Source organism: Telopea speciosissima, chromosome 8 (assembly GCF_018873765.1).
Source record: "Telopea speciosissima isolate NSW1024214 ecotype Mountain lineage chromosome 8, Tspe_v1, whole genome shotgun sequence".
In the NCBI taxonomy this organism is placed as follows: domain Eukaryota; kingdom Viridiplantae; phylum Streptophyta; class Magnoliopsida; order Proteales; family Proteaceae; genus Telopea; species Telopea speciosissima.
Window position 1 is genome coordinate 59,976,385 of NC_057923.1, and position 20,701 is coordinate 59,997,085.

Here is a 20,701-nt window from a genome sequence, read left to right on the forward strand (position 1 = left end):
TCGTGTTCTTCGAGTATCTCGTGAGAGTTCTCATGACTCCACACCAGCAGTTGATAGTTCAGCATTGGTTTCCCAAAATGCAGCCAGTGGAGGTGGCCGCGGAGATGGTAGTTACCGTGGGGGAAGCCGTGGAAGTGGGATGGTCGTGGAGGTGGTCGTAGTGCAGGCCGTGGTACATTTCAGCCCGGTAACAGCCAAGGTTATGGGCAGTCTAATGCCTCTTCTGATGGATCAGCTGCTGTCCGGACATGTCATCATTGTGGTCAGCCTGGCCATATCCAGAGATTTTCTTGGAGGCTTCATGGGAAGCCTGGACAGCAGCAGTTTGCTAATTCTGCTGCAAGTAGTGATTCAGCCCCTCAGTCTCAACCTTCTGAGGGTAAGGTGATTGTTATGTCTGATGAAGAATATGCACGGTACAACCAGTTTCAGATTTCCCAGCCGACTTCTTCCATTGCTACTTTGATTAAGACAAGTAATGCCACTGCATGCCTTTCCGCTGCTTCTCGTCCCTGGATCATTGATTCCGGGGCATCGGATCACATGTCAGGAATGTCAAATATCTTTTCTTCTTTGTCTCCATCATCATCCAGTGTTACATTAGCCGATGGGTCTCTAGCCAAGGTTAAGGGCACTGGGACTGTTCATCCTAACTCTTCATTATCCCTGTCTTCTATTCTCTACCTTCCAAATTCTTCGTTCAATCTTATGTCAGTAAGGACTTTTAATTGTTCAGTGACATTTTATCCCGATTCGTGTGTTTTTCAGGATTTTGCTACGAAGAAGACGATTGGTAGAGGCCGTGAGTCAGGGGGGCTATATCTACTTGATGGATCTCAGTCGGTTGCCTGTTCCAGTGTTGCTTCACATCATCAAATTCATTGTCGCCTTGGTCATCCATCCTTGGAAAGTCTTAAGAAGTTAGATTCTAGTTTCCGTTCTCTTTCTAGTCTTGAAAGTGAGTCTTGTCAGTTTGGGAAACTCCACCGTGTGAGTTATCCCCCTAGAGTCAATAAGAGGTTTGTTTCTCCTTTTTCTTTGGTCCATTCTGATGTGTGGGGACCGTGTCTTGTCGTGTCAAATTTAGGTTTTAAATATTTTATTACCTTTGTTGATGACTATTCAAGGATGTATTGGTTATATTTAATGAAAAATAGATCTGAATTATTTTCTATCTTCTGTGCATTTGTCTCTGAAATTCAGACTCAGTTTGGTATGACTGTGAAAATTCTTCATAGTGCCAAAGAGTACTTCTCTGCTCCCTTTTCTACATTCATGGTACAGCATGGTATGGTCCCCACCAGTCTTCCTGTTCTGACACACCACAACAAAACGGTGTGGCTAAAAGGAAAAATCGCCATTTAATGGAGGTAACACGTTCCATGTTGTTTGAGATGAAGGTTCCCAAACATTTTTGGGCTGATGCTGTTTTAACCGCATGCTACCTTATTAACCGTATGCGTTCATCTGCCTTAAGAGGCGAAATTCCTCATTCCTTATTGTTTCCCAGTAAGCCATTGTTTGTTTTGCCGCCTCGTATTTTTGGTTGTACATGCTTTGTTCGAAATTATACGCCTGGACTGTCTAAGTTGGATCCTAAAGCGATTAAGTGTATGTTTCTTGGCTACTCTCGTACCCAAAAGGGGTACCGCTGTTTTTCCCCACCCTTGCAAAAGTATTTTATCACAGCTGATGTCCCCTTTTTTGAATTGACGCCGTACCATGCTGATCCAATGATTGTTTCTGAGTTGGATGATGACTTTCTGGTGTATGTAATTCAAACTCCTGCTTCTGCTCCCACACCACCAGCTCCTGCACAGGGATTGCCACCAACCAAGGTCTATGTTCGTCGTCCACAAGTAGCTGCTGCCCCTCCTGTTCTCGCCGACTCTGTCACGTCTTCTTCTGCTGCAGATCCTACCACGACTACCTCTTCAGTTGAACCTGTTGTTTCTGACCTCGACATTCCAATTGCTAAACGGAAAGGTACCCGTAGTTGTACTCAACATCCAATTTCCAGATTTGTTTCTTATTCTTCTTTGTCTTCTCCATTTCGTTCCTTTTTATCTACTGTTGAGGCCCATCCTCTTCCTAAGTCTGTGACAGAGGCATTATCTGATCCTGGTTGGAGGACAGCTATGGAGGAAGAATTATTGGCATTAAAGGTGAATGATACTTGGGATATTGTACCACTGCCTCCAGGGAAAACAGCCATCGGTTGTCGATGGGTATATGCAGCGAAGGTCAATCCAGATGGTTCTCTTGCTCGCTTGAAGGCGAGGCTTGTAGCTAAAGGGTATGCGCAAGTGTATGGTAAAGACTACTTAGATACTTTCTCCCCGGTGGCCAAACTTGCATCTGTTCGTATTTTGATATCACTTGCAGCTACATATCATTGGCCCTTGTTTCATCTTGATGTTAAGAATGCGTTCCTACATGGGACTCTACAGGAGGAGGTTTATATGGAGCAACCACCCGGGTTTGTTGCTCAAGGGTAGTCTGGAATGGTGTGTAAATTAAAAAAATCACTATATGGGCTGAAACAGTCTCCCCATGCATGGTTTGGTAGATTTACTGAAGTTGTTCTGGCTTTTGGCATGTCTAGCTGTGGGAGTGATCACTCATTCTTCTATAGACAGTCAGATGCAAGGAGGATTTTTCTGACTGTGTACGTTGATGATATTATCATTACAGGTGATGATTCAGTTGGTATAACAGAGTTGAAGTCATACCTTCAACAGAAATTTCAGGACTTGGGCAAATTAAAATATTTTTTGGGAGTTGAAGTGGCACAGTCTCGGAAAGGAGTTTTCCTACCACAACGGAAGTATGTGTTGGATTTACTTACTGAGACACGTATGCTTGGATCTAAGCCGAATGACACACCCAAGGATCAGAATGTAAGACTTGTGGCCGAAGGGGAAGATTCCCTTTATGATCCTGAGAAATATAGAAGGTTGGCGGGTAAGTTGAATTATTTGATAGTTACTCGACCTGACATTGCTTTTCCAGTAAGTGTGGTCAGTCAGTTTCTTTCCTCTCCTCAGACATCTCATTGAGATGCAGTTGTACACATCCTAAGGTATCTCAAAAAGGCTCTAGGCAGAGGAATTGTGTATCAAGATCATGGACATAGTAGAGTTGAAGGGTTTCAGATGCTGCTTGGGCAGGGTCCCCGACCGACAGGATGTCAACTACTGGGTATTGCACCTTTGTTGGAGGAAATCTGGTTTCATGGAAGAGCAAAAAGCCAAGTGTTGTGTCTCGTTCCAGTGCTGAGTTGGAATACAGAGCTATAGCGCAAGTAACATGTGAATTAATGTGGATACAGCAGCTATTGTCTGAGATGGGGTTCAAGGTTTCAACTCCCATGCAATTATGGTGTGATAATTAGGCATCAATTCATATTGCTTCCAATCCTGTGTTCCACGAAAGGACGAAGCACATTTAAATTGATTGCCATTTTGTTCGGGAAAAGATGCAGAGTGGAGTGATTCTTCCTAGCCATATCAGAACTGGAGAGCAGCTTGCAGATGTATTTACTAAATCATTGGGTAATGGGAGGATAGAGTATATTTGTAACAAGCTGGGCATGATTGATATATATGCTCCAGCTTGAGGGGGAATGTTAGAGTGCTGTCGTGGGTTCCACATAGGATCTCGTGATTAGCGACCCCAAGAGTGAGGTCTTATTTGTCTTTTTACCATTACCCTATACCCATGTATATATATTCTTTTGTCCCTATTGAATAGATGAATGATTGACGGCTGCAACTCTTCTCTCTTCTTCTTCTTCTATTCTCTAATTTTACAGCTTTCAATAATGAAACGTATTCGAAAATTCAAGATTGAGATCTTTTGGGTGAAACTGATTTAGTGGTAATATCGGCCCAGTTCTTGGATTCTCAGGACCGACAAAATGAGACCCAATCTAACTGAAAGTAAAAAAATTCCTTGAGCCAACTTCCGGGCTGATTAACTTTGCCCATATTTGTCGGGTTCGCTATTATAATAATAAGGTTACGAAAATGGGAGATAGAGATCTGTAGGTGAAACTAATTTAGAGGAAATATCGGCCCAGTTCTTGGGTTCTCTGGACCGACAAAATGAGACCCAATCCAAAAGAAATTACTAAAATTCTTAGGGCCAACTTCTGGGCGGAATAACTGTGCCCATAATCATTCGGTTAGCTATTAGAATGTGTTTCGAAAATGGGAGAAAGATCTGTAGGTGAAACTAATTTAGAGGAAATGTTGGCCCAGATCATGGATTCTATTGACCGAAAGAACGAGACCCGTTCCAGCAGAAGGTACTAAAATTCTTAGGGCCAAAATCCAGGCGTAATAACTTTCGCCATACTCATCTGGATCGCCATTATAATAATCTATTCTAGAAAAGGGAGATAGAGATCTAAAGGTGAAACTGATTTATAGGAAATTTCGGCCCAATTCTTGGATTCTCTGGACCGACAGGATGAGACCCAATCCACTAGAAAGTAGTAAAATTACTTGAGCCAACTTCCGGGAACAATTAATCAGCCCATACTCTTCCGGTTCGCAATTATAATGAAACGTATTCGAAAATTCAAGATAGAGATCTTTTGGGTGAAACTGATTTAGTGGGAATATCGGCCCAGTTCCTGGATTCTCAGGACCGACCATATGAGACCCAATCTAACTGAAAGTAATAAACTTCCTAGACCCAACTTCCGGGCTAATTAACTTTGCCTATATTTGTCGAGTTCGCTAATATAATAATAAGTTTACGAAAATGGGAGATAGATATCTATAGGTGAAACTAAATTAGAGGAAATATCGGCCCAGTTCTTGGATTCTCTAGACCGACAGATTGACACCCAATCCAAAAGAAAGTACTAAAATTCTAAGGGTCAACATCCAGGGAATTTTTCTCCGCTACTGTACAGGCAGCGCTGCTGTACGCATTGTGCGGTGCAGCAGCGGCCATGTGTGCACAGCGGGCCCAACTGTGCAGACATGGCCGCTGCTGAACCGCACGATGCGTACAGCAACAGCTGTTGTACTAGAGCAGATAAAGGTCCACTTCCAGGCGGAGTAACTGCACCCATACTCGTTCGGCTAGCCATTAGAAGTGAAACTAATTTAGAGGAAATATCAGCCCAGTTCTTGGATTCTCTTGACCGAATGAATGAGACCCATTCCAGCAAAAAGTACTAAAATTCTTAGGGTCAACATCCGAGACCCATTCCAATAAAAAGTACTAAAATTCTTAAGGCCAACATCCAGGCGTAATAACTTTGCCCATACTCGTCTGGATCGCGTATTTTCGGAAAAGGGAGACAGATCTGTAGGTGAAACTAATTTACAGAAAATTTCGGCCCAGCTCTTGGACTCTCTACACAAACAAAATGAGACCCAATCCGGTAGAAAGTAGTAAAATTTCTTGAGCCAACTTCCGGGCAAAATTAATTTGCCCATTCTCGTCCGGTTTGCCATTATAATGATATGTTTTCATAAAAGGGAGATAGATATCTGTAACTTAAACTGATTTAGAGGAAATATCTGCCAGTTCTGGGATTCTCTGGACCGACAGAATAAGACCCAATCTAGCTGAAAGTACTAAAATTCCTTGAGCTAACTTTTGGGGGGAATAAATTTTCTCATATTAATCCGGTTTGCAATTATAATGATAAATGTTCGAAAATGGGAGATAGAGATATTTAGGTGAAACTGATTAAGAGGAAATATCGGCAGAGTTCTTGGATTCTCTAGACCGACAAAATGAGACCCAATCTAACTGAAAGTAAAATTCCTTAAGCCAACTTCCGGGCTGATTAACTTTGCCCATATTTGTCGAGTTCGCTATTATAATCATAAGTTTACGGAAATGGAAGACAGAGATCTGCAGGTGAAACTAATTTAGAGGAAATATCGGCCAAGTTCTTAGATTCTCTGGACCGACAGAATGAGACCCAATCCAAAAGAAAGCACTAAATTCTTAGGGCCAATTTCCGAGCGGATTAACTGCGCCCATAATCGTTTAGTTAACCATTAGAATATGTGTTTCAAAAATGGGAGAAAGATCTGTAGGTCAAACTAATTTAGGGAAATATCGGCCCAGTTCTTCGATTCTCTGGACGGACACCCAATCCAAAAGAAAGTACTAAAATTCTTAGTGCCAACTTCCGGGCAGAATAACTGTGCCCATAATCGTTCGGTTAGCCATTAGAATGTGTTTCAAAATGGAAGAGGATATGTAGGTGAAACTAATTTAAAGGAAATATCGGCCCAGTTCTTGGATTCTGTTGACCGAAAGAATGAGACCCTTTCCAGCAGAAAGTACCAAAATTCTTAGGGCCAACATCTAGGCATAATAACTTTGGCTATATTCATCTGGATCGCATTATAATGATGTGTTTTAGAAAAGGGAGATAGAGATCTGAAGGTGAAACTGATTCATCGAAAATTTCGACCTAGTTCTTGGATTCTCTAAACCGACAGAATGAGACCCAATCCAGTAGAAAGTAGTAAAATTCCATGAGCCAACTTCCGGGGAGAATTAATCAGCCCATACTCTTCCGGTTCGCAATTATTATGAAACGTATTTAAAAATTAAGACAGAGATCTTTGGGTGAAACTGATTTAGAGGTAATATCGGCCCAGTCCTTGGATTCTCAGGACCGACAAAATGAGACCCAATCTAACTGAAAGTAATAAACTTCGCAGACCCAACTTCTGGGCTGATTAACTTTGCCTATATTTGTCGAGTTCGCTATTATAATAATAAGTATACGGAAATGGGAGACAGATATCTGTAGATGAAACTAATTTAGAGGAAATATCGATCCAGTTCTTGGATTCTCTGGACAGACAGAATAAGACCAAATCCAAAAGAAAGTACCAAAATTCTTAGGGCCTATTTCCAGGTGGAGTAACTGCGCCCATACTCGTTTTGTTAGCCATTAGAGGTGAAACTAATTTAGAGGAAATATCGGCCCAGTTCTTGGATTCTCTTGAATGAAAGAATGAGACCCATTCCAGCCGAAAGTACTAAAATTCTTAGGGCCAACATCCAGGCGTAATAACTTTGCCCATACTCATCTGGATCGCCATTATAATGATGTGTTTTTGCAAAAGGGATGTAAAGATTTGTAGGTGAAACTGATTTATAGGAAATTCCGGCCCAGTTCTGCACTGACAAAATGAGACCCAATCCAGTAGAAAGTAGTAAATTTCCTTGAGCCAACTTCCGGGCGGAATTAATTTGCCGATACTCATCTGGTTCACCATTATAATGATATGTTTTCGAAAAAGAGAGATAGAAATCTGTAACTGAAACTGATTTAGAGGAAATATCAGCCCAGTACTTGGATTCTCTGGACCAACAGATTGAGACCCAATCTAGCTGAAAGTACTAAAATTCTTTGAGCCAACTTTTGGGCGAAATAAATTTTCCCATATTAATCCGATTTGCAATTATAATGATACATGTTCGAAAATGGCAGATAGAGATATTTATGTGAAACTGATTAAGAGGAAATATTGGGCCATACTTGTTCGGTTCGCTATAACAATAATATGTTCACGGAAATGGGAGATAGAGATCTGTAGGTGAAACTAATTTAGAGAAGAAAACGGCCCAATTCTTGGATTCTCTGGACCGATAGAATTAGACCCAATCCAACAAAAATTACTAAAATTTTTAGGGCCAACTTCCGGGCGGAATAACTTTGCCCATACTAGTCCGGTTAGCCATTATAATGTGTTTCAAAAATGGAAGATAGAGATCTGTAGCTGAAACTGATTTAGAGGAAATATTGGCCCAGTTCTTGGATTCTCTGGACCGACAGAATAAGACCCATTCTAGCTGAAAGTACTAAAAATCATTGATCAAACTTCTGAGTGGATTAACATTGCCCATACTTGTCCGGTTCACTATTATAATAATATGTTGTCGAAAATGGGAAATAGAGATTTGTAGGTGAAACTAATTTAGAGGAAATATCGGCCCAGTTCTTGGATTCTCTTGACCGAAAGAATGAGACCCATTCCAGCAGAAAGTACTAAAATTCTTGGGGCCAACTTCTAGGCGTAATAACTAACTTTGCCCATACTCGTCTAGATCGCAATTATAATGATATGTTTTCGGAAAAGGGAGTTAGAGATCTGTAGGTGGAACTAATTTATGGGAAATTTCGGCCCATTTCTTGAATTCCTGGACCAACAGAATGTGACCCACTCTAGCAGAAAGTAGTAAAATTCCTTGGGCCAACTTCCAGGCGGAATAACTTTGCCCATACTTGTCCGGTTACCCATTTAACTTCGAACTTAATCCCGACCCATATCACTTCTTACTCACCTACACCCGCTTCATCGATTCTACTACTTCCTTCGACATCTGGGCTCTCTGTTGGAATATGTACTCCAGAATACCGTGGGGCTATTCTGGTCCTTTTGGGGTAATTTTTACGTTATTAAGTGTAAGTTGGCTATGTGGATTCTAGTCCAACATCGCCTATTTTAGTCTCTTGTAACTTTCCCCTCTATTATAAATAGAGGGGCTTACCTATCAATTAATATAAGCAATTATTCTCTCATTCTCTCTTTTCTAGCCCATGATTCTACCAACATGGTATCAGAGCTGGTCTGATCTCAGTTAGAAAAAGAGAAAAAACCCTACTCCATCTCTCCAATCTCTCTCTCTCTCTCTCTCTGCCTCTCTTTCTCTGGTTTTCTTCTTTTTCTTCTTCTCCTTCTAAGGGGGCAGCACTAATGAGGTAAAATCCCTGACCAATGATTTAGTTGCTGCCCCCCTCCATTCTATCTACTTTTTTGTAGTAAAATACTGTTGGAATCATCTTTGCAATTTGGGGGTTTTCCAGAATTTTTTTGAGATCGACTTCCTATTACTATAGAAGGCTGACCTTCCACCATTGGAGCTCCCTATGCACCATTCTCCAGCCCCTTTCTACCCTATTCCATTATCCTCATTCCCTATTTCCTTTTTCTCCAAGCTTTAATTAATTCCAGCCACCATACCCTGATCGATCTCAACTTGTCAGGGTTTTTCAAAACCATGACTCCAATCGATTTTAGTGTTTTCTTTTTCAGATGCAACTGGTCTTTTGGGGGTGATTCCCTATTACTACAAGCCTTACTCGACCTAAGTTTGGCTGGATTTGTTTCTACAGCAAAAATTCCTTAACCTACTAATTCGGTCACCTGCCAAAAACCCTGACTTTCAGGTTTCAGTTTTTGCTAATTTTTGGAGGGCTGATTACTCCCACTTCAAGGACCAATCGACCTCAATATTGCACCTATCCAAGTTTTTTGAAGACCCCTACCCCAATCGATCTCTTCTTTTCAGGGTTTTCTAAAACCCTGATAAAAATTGATTTGGGCTATGGATGTTTGCTGCTGTTCGAGTGCTTTGGAGGTGGTTTTAACATTAAAAGAGAACTCTCCTTCATCAGTTCAAGGCTTAAAGAAGGTCCTTTATGCTGGTGTAGTGTTGTAATGCTGCTCTGCTCTACTTCTGAGATCTTTTGGAATCTCTCCCCCTTGAAGATCAGGTCTCACTCTTACTGGAGATTGATTGTTCATATTGGAGGTTCCATTCTAGTAGCCTTGGTCAGCATCTATTACATGTCTACATCAGCAATTACAGCCCCCTTTCCCTAAATCGATCTCAAGTTTAGGGTTTTCTAAAACCCTGACAACAATCGATTTTAGGGTTAGGGTTTTCCTATCAAGCTCATATTTTGAGGAGAGTCTTATACATATCAGAGGAGTATTCAACCCATATTTCAGCATCATTCATCAGTTATTTTTGGAAAAAAATTCAGGTTCATTCTTATGGCTCGCTTTTTCCAATTATCAACCTATTTTCCTTGTTCTTATGTGGCTGGCTGCTACAACTACCTATTGAATCGACTGAGTGATTATCTTATATTTGCCGGTTCTATTGAGCTTTACTACCTACCTTGCTGGTTCTATTGATTGGCTTCTGTAAGCATGACTGGTTGACATGTTACTGCTGCCTTTATGAGGACTACTACTGCCCTGTTATTGAGACCGAGTACTACTATTGGAGATCAAATTTCTTCTATTATTGAAGACTCGAATCTACAACCCTGGAGATCAGCTTATTTGGAATTACAACAGTGTGTTTCAAGGTTATTGGTTGCAACTACGAATCTATTCAGTTATGTAAAGCTGTTTTGGTTCATATCCGGCTTACTTTGAGAGCTTGATCCTAGCCTTATTCACTAATTCAGATCTGATCCAAGTTTTTGTTGAAGCTTCTTACATCCATTGCTGTCCAGATATCTTCGTCAATTCTATTTAGCATGTGGGAGTTTATAGTTTGGAATTTTGCACACTAGTTCTTCCTTATGAGAAGATCGATCAAGTTTTTGAAGAATGGTGCCTTCTCCTTCTAAAAATCAGACCTGTTTTTATAATTCAGATCTGATCATTGGAGATTGGTGTTTTGGAATTAGTTTGATCGATTGAAAAAGGTTGAAGATTACTGTGTTGCATTGTTTTTGCCCATGGTTCATTATCTCATTGCTCTTTTCACTTCACCACCTCCCAAAACATATCTTTGGCATATACCCATAACCCCTTTGGAAGTTGATGGTATTCTCTAATTTGCCATTTCTTCCTTTTCCATTACCTTTAGCACCTCTTGAAAATTCTGGAATATTATGTTTTTGCCCTATCTCTTACATCATCTCTGCTATGTCCACGTGTACTACACGTGAGGGGGGGATTATGTATAGTACACCTGTAGACATTGTAGAAGCAGAGCCTGGCAGGAACACTTGGTGCAAAACATAGAAGATCAAAGTTTTCACCATTGCCAATGGGCATCTACTTTGTTATTGGGTTGAGTTTGCCGTAAGGGGGAGATTGAAGTATTAAAGTATTGAAGATGTTTGGTTATTGCCTGCCTATATGAGGTTCTACAGTTGAGTTGATTTTTTCCGCTGCTTGATCTTTTCTGCTGCTTGATTCATCTGCTTGCTGCCCTAGTTGCTTATCTTCAAGATTATCAGTCAGAGATTCATCACTGGACAACTGTTAAAGATTGGTGAAAGTTTGCTGATCAAGTCTGCCCAAGTTTTGAAGATCTATTTTTTCAAGTTCTTGAAGGTTTATTGGGAGCTGCATTCGTCTTAAAGCTGGATTCTGCTACAACTTATTTTTTCCCATTTTGTTCAAGTTGGGCATTAGTACCTTGTATGTGCCAACTTGAGGGGGAGTGTTAGCATTATTATGGAGTTCTTTATTTCTTTAGTTCAAGCTGGATTTTCTTTCTTTAATTCTCTGTATAATCCAGCTTGAGGGGGGAGTGTTGGAAAATGTACTCTAGAATACCATGGGGGTATTCTGATCCTTTTGGGGTAATGTTTATGTTATTAAGTGTAAGTCGGCTATGTGGATTTTAGCCCAACATCGCCTATTTTAGTCTCTTGTAACTTTCCCCTTAATAGAGGGGCTTACCTATCAATTAATATAAGCAATAATTTTCTCATTCTCTCTTTTCTAGCCCATGATTGTACCACTCTCTTACTCCAGACATCATAAATCTGCCAGGTCACAACCTGCAATCCATCGCTTCCACTCCCACAGCCCCTCTAGGGCATTGTTGCCCTATCCAACCTTTTCCCAATGATCCAAGGCCTCCTTTGGAACTCCCCTGGGCTGAACTCTTCGGCCAAACAATCTGAAGTAAAAACTCCTATCAAATCTCTCAAAGCAGCATTTTTCTGTCTCATTGAAACCAGGGTCAAAGAACCCAATTCTCACCATATTATTTCCTCCTTAGCCCCCTTTTGATCCTTCATTAATAATTATGTTTACCACGACAATGGTCGCCTCTTGTTTCTTTGGAATCCTACCATTTTGCAAGTCATTCCCCTGTCCTTTTCATCTCCATTTCTTCACCTTCAATTCTCTGACCTTATCACCAATCAAATTTGTTACTTCACAGCCATTTATGCCTCTAACTGTGCATCTGAACACATTGTTCTTTGGAATGACCTTAGTATTCTAGCAAATCAAGGGGGCCAAAATCCTTGGGGCATTGGGGGAGACTTCAATGTCGTCCGTTCTAGTCTTGAAAAACAGGAAGGAGATGAGTTTGACACTTCTGCTGTTGCTGCCTTCAATGAGTGCTTGGAAGACATCAGTGTGACTGATCTTCGTTGGACTGAGCTGACTTATACTTGACACAATAGGAGAAGTGGGCCTTCAAGGGTTACCTGCAAGCTGGACAGATTCTTAGTAAATGAAGCTTGGCTATCTGCATTCTCTACATCGCATGCCACCTTTCAAACCCAAGGGATCTCTGATCATAGTCCCATCTCAGTTCTCATCCAACCTCATATATTATTTGGCCCCAAACCTTTTAAATTTTTAGACATGTGGACCACTCATACCTCCTTCCTCCCTCTTGTCCAATCAGCTTGGGACAAGCCAGTTTTCTCAGTTTCCTCCCCTCTCCTAACCTTTACAAAAAAGCTCAGGAATGTCAAAGAGGCTCTCAAAGTCTGGAATAGAGATTGCTTTGGCAATGTTTCCTCTTATGGTTTCTGATTGCAGGTCAAACCTCTCGGGCATTCAAAGCAGACTTCAATCGGACCCTCTCAATTGTGCCCTTGCTGAAGAAGAAAAGCAAGCAGCTTCTCTTCTCTCATCCCTCATTGCCCAAGAAGAGAACTTTCTAAGGCAAAAAGCCCATGAGAAATGGTTAAACCTCGGAGATTCCAACACTGCATACTTCCACAGATCTTTAAAAGCTCGGCATAATCTAAATGCTATTTTGCAGCTCATCTCCCACGATGGAAGTTCCATTACTTCAGCTCAAGACATTAAATCTGAGGCAATAAGTTTTTTCAAGCAGCAGTATAGGCCTAATTTCACAACTCCAGCTGATTCCATTCCTAATGGTCTCCTCAACAAATTTATTGATACCTCCTACATTGATGCTCTTCGAAGGATTCCATTAGAAGAACAATTTTGGCTGCTGTCCGTTCTCACAAGGATAATAATGCCCCAGGCCCGGATGGATTCACTATGGGCTGCTTCTCATCCTGCTGGGACATTATCAAAGGGGATCTTGTCAAAGCTGTTCAAAGCTTCTTCTTCAACCCTTCTCAAATCAAAGGAAAAAATCAGACATTCCTATGTCTCAATCCCAAAAAAGAAGGGGACTCCAGTATGTCTGATTTCAGACCCATTGCCTTATCCCTTATGCAACCTGCTCTACAAGTTTATAGCCAAGGTTCTTGCTAATAGGATCAAGCTGGTCATTGATTCTCTGGTAAGCTCCAACCAATCAGCTTTTATTGCAGGAAGAAGCATCTCAGACAATATTCTCCTATGCAGTGAAGCATGTTTATGGATTTGATAGAAAGAATCACCCCCTGCTGCCCTTCTGAAGATTGACCTGCATAAAGCCTTTGACTCTCTAAAATGGGATTTCATTATCAAGGTCATGAATATGATGGGGTTCCATCCAATATTTGTTAATTGGGCCTACCATTGCATTTCTACTCCTCATTTCTCGGTTCTGATCAATGGCAGCCCAGCTGGGTTCTTCTCCTCCTTGATTGGAATCAGACAAGGCTGCCCAATGTCCCCATTAATTTTTACCCTAGCTATGGAAGTTCTTTCAAGAGAGATTCAATGCAAAACTGACCAGCGCCTGATTACCCTTATGTCAAAATGTAAGCAGCTAAGGATCACCCACCTTGCATTTGCCAATGATCTCACCAAAGCTGACTTGGGATCGGTTGAGACTACTATGGTCTGCATAGCACTTTCTGAAAAGTTGTCAGGCCTCAAGATCAATCCTCAAAAATCCCTTCTGTTTGTGGCCGATATTGATGAGCAAAATAAGCTCCTTTTACAAGAGAAAACAGGATTCACTATAGGGCAGCTTCTTGTGAAGTATTTGGGTCTCCCCGTATTTGGGTCTCCCCCTTATCCCTGCAAGGCTATCGGCTCATCACTACATCCCAATCATTGAGCTGCTCCGCAAAAAGTTACAGCTTTGGAAAGGAAAACTTCTTTCCTATGTTGGCCGCCTTGAGCTGATCCATTCAGTTATGCAACCCTCCTACATCTATTTGATGCAGATTCATCACCAAATAGGGCTTGTTTCACTAGGAATAAGTCTAGGGTTGAGTTACATACATGTTGGGCCTTTGTTCCCAAGAGTTTTCTATGTATTAGGCCACTTTAATGAGCCTAAACTAGGGGTACATAGGTTGCATACGGGATTAGCCCAATACTTAGTTTATTTTTATGTTTTTTAATTGAACCGGTTCAAATTGGTTGCATCCAATTGGTTCAATTTAAGTGATCATGTGACTTGGTTAAGTGGTCATGTGACAACTTAAGTGGTCATGTGATGTAAGTTGGGATGGATTAGGACTCTATAAGTCCAGTCATGTTTTGAGTCTATTTCTTTTAGTATTTTAGTTTCCTAGTTGGTTTAAGTTACCTAATAGGTTAGGGATAAGGTTAGGCCATTCCTTTTTAGTGTCTAAGTCTATTTTTGAGTCTTCTATATAAGTTTGTAAGGGAGGCCAGCATTACATACGAATTTGATTAATAAAAACTCAGCTTTATGCTTGCTGCCTTTGCTCCATCGTGAGTGTGCCTTATGAGTAATATCAAGGTGAAGGGATTGGTGGATCTCCAATCGACTCCTTACATCGTGAAGATTGGGAGGGCTGCTACTTATCTCCTTGTATCTTGTAGATCGGGAGACCCCATTGTTCATCTTCAAAATTGCTACCATTGAAGATCTCTTCAAATCCAGTAAGTTTGAATCTGAGATTTGATTTCAAACCTTCTTCTTCTAATCTGTCCAGCCATTCCCCTTCATTAGACCTAGTCCAAACTCCCCTCCATCCATCAAACCCTAACCTCCATTAAAACCCTACATCCAATTCTGCCCTAAATTGCAGAATTTTAAAACCTTCCCAAACCCTAACTTCTTTATACCAAAATAACCCCCTAGACCTGCCCATTAATACCCTATAAACCCCTTTTCCAAAATCCACCCCTAAACCCTAGATCTCACAAACAGTCCATTTTCATAAGGCCTCTAACCCGAAACCCTAGATTTCCAACTTCATCCAAATTGATCCAAACCTACACCAATAGACTCATAAAAACCTGCACATCATTACCAAATAAAACCCTAGCTCAAAACCCTAACCCTAACCCTCATTCTGCCCTAATTAGCCTAAGCTGTCCCAATCGGCCAGCCTTGTTAGGTGAACCCATTACCTTGGCTCCTAGTGGGATTACTCCCACCTAGGACTACATTACTATTGGTCCGGCACCTTCGCTCTACCTCATTCCATCATCAAGGCTATCAAAGTTCTCATGGCTGGATCTCTCTGGAAAGGTACTGAATCTTCTCGATTCCTTCACCCTATCAGTTGGTCCTCAGTTTGCCTACTTAAGAAAGAAGGGGGTCTTGGGTTAAAAAGAATCGAAAAAGTCAACTTGGCTGGGATTTTAAAACTAATTTGAAAAATTGCAGCTGAGTAGAAAAGTATATAGGTTGATTGGATTTACTCGAGGCTCCTTCAAAGAGATTCTATTTGGACTGTTACCAGCAATCCGGATACTTCTTGGGTCCTGAAGAACATCCTCAAATATAGAAGCTTAGCCTTAGGGGCTGTTACTTCAAAGACAGATTCTCCACCAGTCTTTGGCTGGATCATTGGCACCCTCTAGGTATCCTACTCCCTATAGTGAGCTCAAAAGACATTTATAGGTCTGATCTTCAGACTTTCATCAGTTGCAGACATCATCTATTCGGGAACTTGGGCCCCTCCTCCATCCCATCAGCTGGCTTTATCTGGAATTCTCTCCCTCCTATGATCAGAAGGGCTTCAGGCACTGGAGACTTAATTACTTGGAATCCTTCGACCTCAAGTATTATCAGCTCCAAATCAGCCTGAAATCTCATAAGATACAGAGCCCCTAATATTGCGTGGTTTAAGGCTGTTTGGTTCAAAGGTCACATCCCAAGACATAGCTTCTATGTTTGGTGCACCTTTACAAAAAGTCTCCCAACTCAGTCTTTCCTCATTCATCAGCACCTCAACGTCTCTCAAGCTTGCTGCCTTTGTTGGAATGGATTGGAAACTATTGAACATTTGTTCTTTGAATGCTCCTTCTCCTCAACTATTTGGTCTGGAATTCTTATCAAATGCTGGCCTAGAAGAAGAAGGCTTCTGCCTTTTCAAAGAGAGTGGAAATGGATTACCCAATCTTTCGGGGGTAACTCGATTTATGATAGAGTTGGATTGCTTGCTTTTGGAGCAACTGTTTCACATATTTGGATGGAGCGCAACATCAGAAGATGGACGACCAACTCAAGGTCTTTCAAACAGATTTGGGATTCCATCTATTTGGATGTCAATTCCAAATCTTGTTTCCCTTCCCCCTACCCACCATTTGTAAACACTCCAAGGAACAGACACATTACTGCTTCCTAGGGTATACCCTCTTCTCTTCTCACCACTTCCCCCTAGGGAAGTATGTATTGTAGGATGTTCTCTTTTTCTCCTTTCTCCCCCTGCATTCGGGGAGATTCTTGTTTACTCTCTTTGGTAATGAATTACTATTCACCCAAAAAAAGATGATATGTTTTCAGAAAAAGGAGACAGAGATCTATAGCTGAAACTGATTTAGAGGAAATATCGGCACAGGTCTTGGATTCTCTAGACGACAGAATGAGACCCGACAGTACTAAAATTCCTTCAGACAACTTCCAGGCAGAATTAATTTGCCAATTCTCGTCCGATTTTCCTTTGTAATGATATGTTTTCAGAAAAAGGAGAAAGAGATCTGTAGCTGAAACTGATTTAGAGGAAAATCAGTCCAGTTCTTGGATTCTCTAAGCCGACAGAATGAGACCCAATCCAGCTGACAGTACTAAAATTCCTTGAACCAACTTCAAGGCAGAATAAATTTTCCCATACACATCCGGTTTGCAATTATAATGATACGTGTTCGAAAATGGGAGATACAGATCAATAGGTGAAACTGATTTAGAGGAAATATCGGCCCAGTTCTTGGATTCTCTGGACCGACAGAATGAGACCCAATCTAGCTGAAAGTAATAAAATTCCTTGAGCCAACTTCCAGGTGAAATTAATTTGCTCATACTTGTTGGGTTCGCTATTATAATAATATGTTTACGGAAATGGGAGAGAGAGATCTGTAGGTGAAACTAATTTAAGAGGAAATATCGGCCAAGTTCTTGGATTCTCTAGATCAACAAAATGAGACCTAATCCATCTGAAAGTACTAAAATTCTTAGGGCCATTTTCCAGGCGGAATAAATTTTCCCATACTCATCCGGTTAGCCATTATAATATGTGTTTCGAAAATGGGAGATAGAAATCTGTACATGAAACTAATTTAGAGGAATTATCAGCCCAGTTCTTGGACTCTCTGGACCGACAGAATGAGACACAATCCAGCAGAAAGTACTAAAACTCTTAGGGGCCAACATCCGAGCGGAATAACTTAGCCCATACTCGTCCAGTTAGCCATTATAATATGTGTTTTAAAAATGGGAGATACAAATCAATAGGTGAAACTGATTTAGAGGAAATATCGGCCCAGTTCTTGGATTCTCTAGACCGACAGAATGAGACCCAATCTAGCTGAAAGTAATACAATTCCGTGAGCCAACTTCCAGGTGAAATTAATTTGCTCATACTTGTTGGGTTCGCTATTATAATAATATGTTTACGGAAATGGGAGAGAGAGATCTGTAGGTGAAACTAATTTAAGAGGAAATATCAGCCAAGTTCTTGGATTCTCTGGACCAACAGAATGAGACCTAATCCATCAGCAAGTACTAAAATTCTTAGGGCCATTTTCCAGGAAGAATAAATTTTCTCATACTCATCCGGTTAGCCATTATAATATGTGTTTCGAAAATGGAAGATAGAAATCTGTACATGAAACTAATTTAGAGGAATTATCAGCCCAGTTCTTGGACTCTCTGGACCGACAGAATGAGACACAATCCAGCAGAAAGTACTAAAACTCTTAGGGGCCAACATCCGAGCGGAATAACTTAGCCCATACTCGTCCAGTTAGCCATTATAATATGTGTTTTAAAAATGGGTGATAGTTATCTGTAGGTGAAACTAATTTATAGGAAATATCGGCCCAGTTCTTGGATTCTCTGGACCGACAAAATGAGATCTAATCCAGCTGAAATTACTAAAATTCCATTGGCCGACTTACGGGCAAAATAACTTTGCCTAGACTCATCCGGTTAGCCATTATAATGATATGTTTTCCGGCGGAATAACTTTTCCCATACTTGTCCGAATCGCAATTATAATAATATGTTTAGGAAAATTGAAGATAGAGATCTGTAGGTAAAACTAATTTATAGCTAATATCGACCGAGTTTTTTTGATTCTCTGGACCAACAGAATGTGACTCAATCTAGCTGAAAGTACTAAAATCCTAGATCAAACTTTCAGGAGGATTAACTTTGCCCATACTTGTCCGGTTCGCTATAATAATAATATGTTTACAGAAATGGGAGATAGAGATCTGTAGATGAAACTAATTTAGATAAGAAAACGGCCCAGTTTTTGGATTCTCTGAACCAACAAAATGAGACCCAATCTAGTTGAACGACTAAAATTCTTAGGGAGACCTTCCGGGAGGAATAACTTTGCTCATACTAGTCCGATTAGCCATTATAATGTGTTTCGAAAAAGAAAATAGAGATCTATAGGTGAAACTAATTTAGAGGAAATATTGGCCCAGTTCTTGCATCCTCTGGACTGACAGAATGAGACCCAATCCGGCAGAGAGTAAGAAAATTCCTTGAGCCAACATCCAGGCAGAATAGCTTTTTGCATACTCGTCCGGTTCGCTATTATAATAATATATTTACAGAAATGGGAGATAGAAATTTGTAATGAAACCTATTTAGAGGAAATATCGGCCTAGTTCTTGGATTTTATGGACCGAAACAATGAGACCCAATCTAGCTGAAAGTACAAAAATTCTTAGTACCAACTTCCGAGCGGAATAACTTTGCCCATACTCGTCCAGTTAGGCATTATAATATGTATTTCGAAAAAGGAAAATAGGGATCTATAGGTGAAACTAATTTAGAAGAAATATCTAACCAGTTCTTGGATTCTCTGGACCGACAAAATGAGACCTAATCCAGCAAAAAATACTAAAATTTCTTGATCCAACTTCCGGGCATAATAACTCTACCCATACTCGTCCAGTTCACCACTATAATGATATGTTTTCAAAAAAGGGAGATAGAGATATGAAGGTGAAACTGATTTGGAAGAAATATCAGCCCAGTTTTTGGATTCTCTGGACAAACAGAATGAGACCCAATCTAGCTGAAAGTACTAAAATTACTTGAGCCAACTTCCGGGCGAAATAACTTTGCCCATACTCATCCGGTTTGCCATTAGAATTTTATGTTTTCGGAAAAGGGAGAAAGAGATCTGTAGGTGAAACTGATTTACAGGAAATATCAGCCCAATTGATGGATTCTCTAGACCGACAGAATGAGACTCAACCTAGCTGAAAGAACTAAAACTCTTAGGGCGAACTTCCAGGGGGAATAACTTTTCCCATACTCAACTGGTTCGCTATAATAAAATTATGTTTATGGAAATGGGAGATATTGATATGTAGGTGAAACTGATTTAGAGGAAATATTGACCCAGTTCTTGGATTCTCTGGACCGACAGAATGAGACCCTATCTAGCTGAAAGTACTAAAAATTTTAGGGCCAACTTCCAGGGAGAATAACTTTTTCCATACTCGTCCGGTTCGCATTTATAATAATATGTTTTCGAAAATGGGAGATACAAATTTGTAGATGAAACTGATTTAGATGTAATATCAGCCAAGTTCTTGGATTCTCTGGACCGAAATAATGAGCCCAATCAAGCTAAAGGTACTAAAATTCCATGAACCAATTTCCGGGAAGATTAACTTTGCCCATACTTATCGGTGCGCTATTATAATAAGATATTTACGGAAATGGGAGATAGAGATCTATTGGTGAAACTGATTTAGAGGAAATATCAGCCCAGTTCTTGTATTTTCTGGACCGACAGAATGAGACCCAATCTAGCTAAAAGTACTAAAATTCCTTGAGCCAACTTCCGGACAGATTAACTTACCCATACTTGTCGGATTCGCTATTTTAATAATATGTTTACGAAAATGGGAGATAGAGATCTGTAGGTGAAACTAATTTAGTGGAAATATCGGTCAAGTTCTTAGATTATCTGGACCGACAAAATGAGACCCAATCCAACAGACAGTACTAAAATTCTTAGGGCCAACTTCCAGGCGAATAACTCTACCCATACTCGTCCGGTTAACCATTATAATAGGTATTTCGAAAATGGGAGAAAGATCTGTAGGTAAAACTAATTTAGAGGAAATATCAGCCCAGTTCTTGGACTCTCTGGACCGAAAGAATGAGACCCATTCCAGCAGAAAGTACTAAAATTCTTAGGGCCAACTTCCGGGTGGAATAACTTTTCCCATACTCATCCGGTTAGTCATTATAATGTGTTTCGAAAATGGAAGATAGAGATCTATAGCTGAAACAGATTTAGAGGAAATATCGGCACAGTTATTGGATCTTCTGGATCGACAAAATGAGA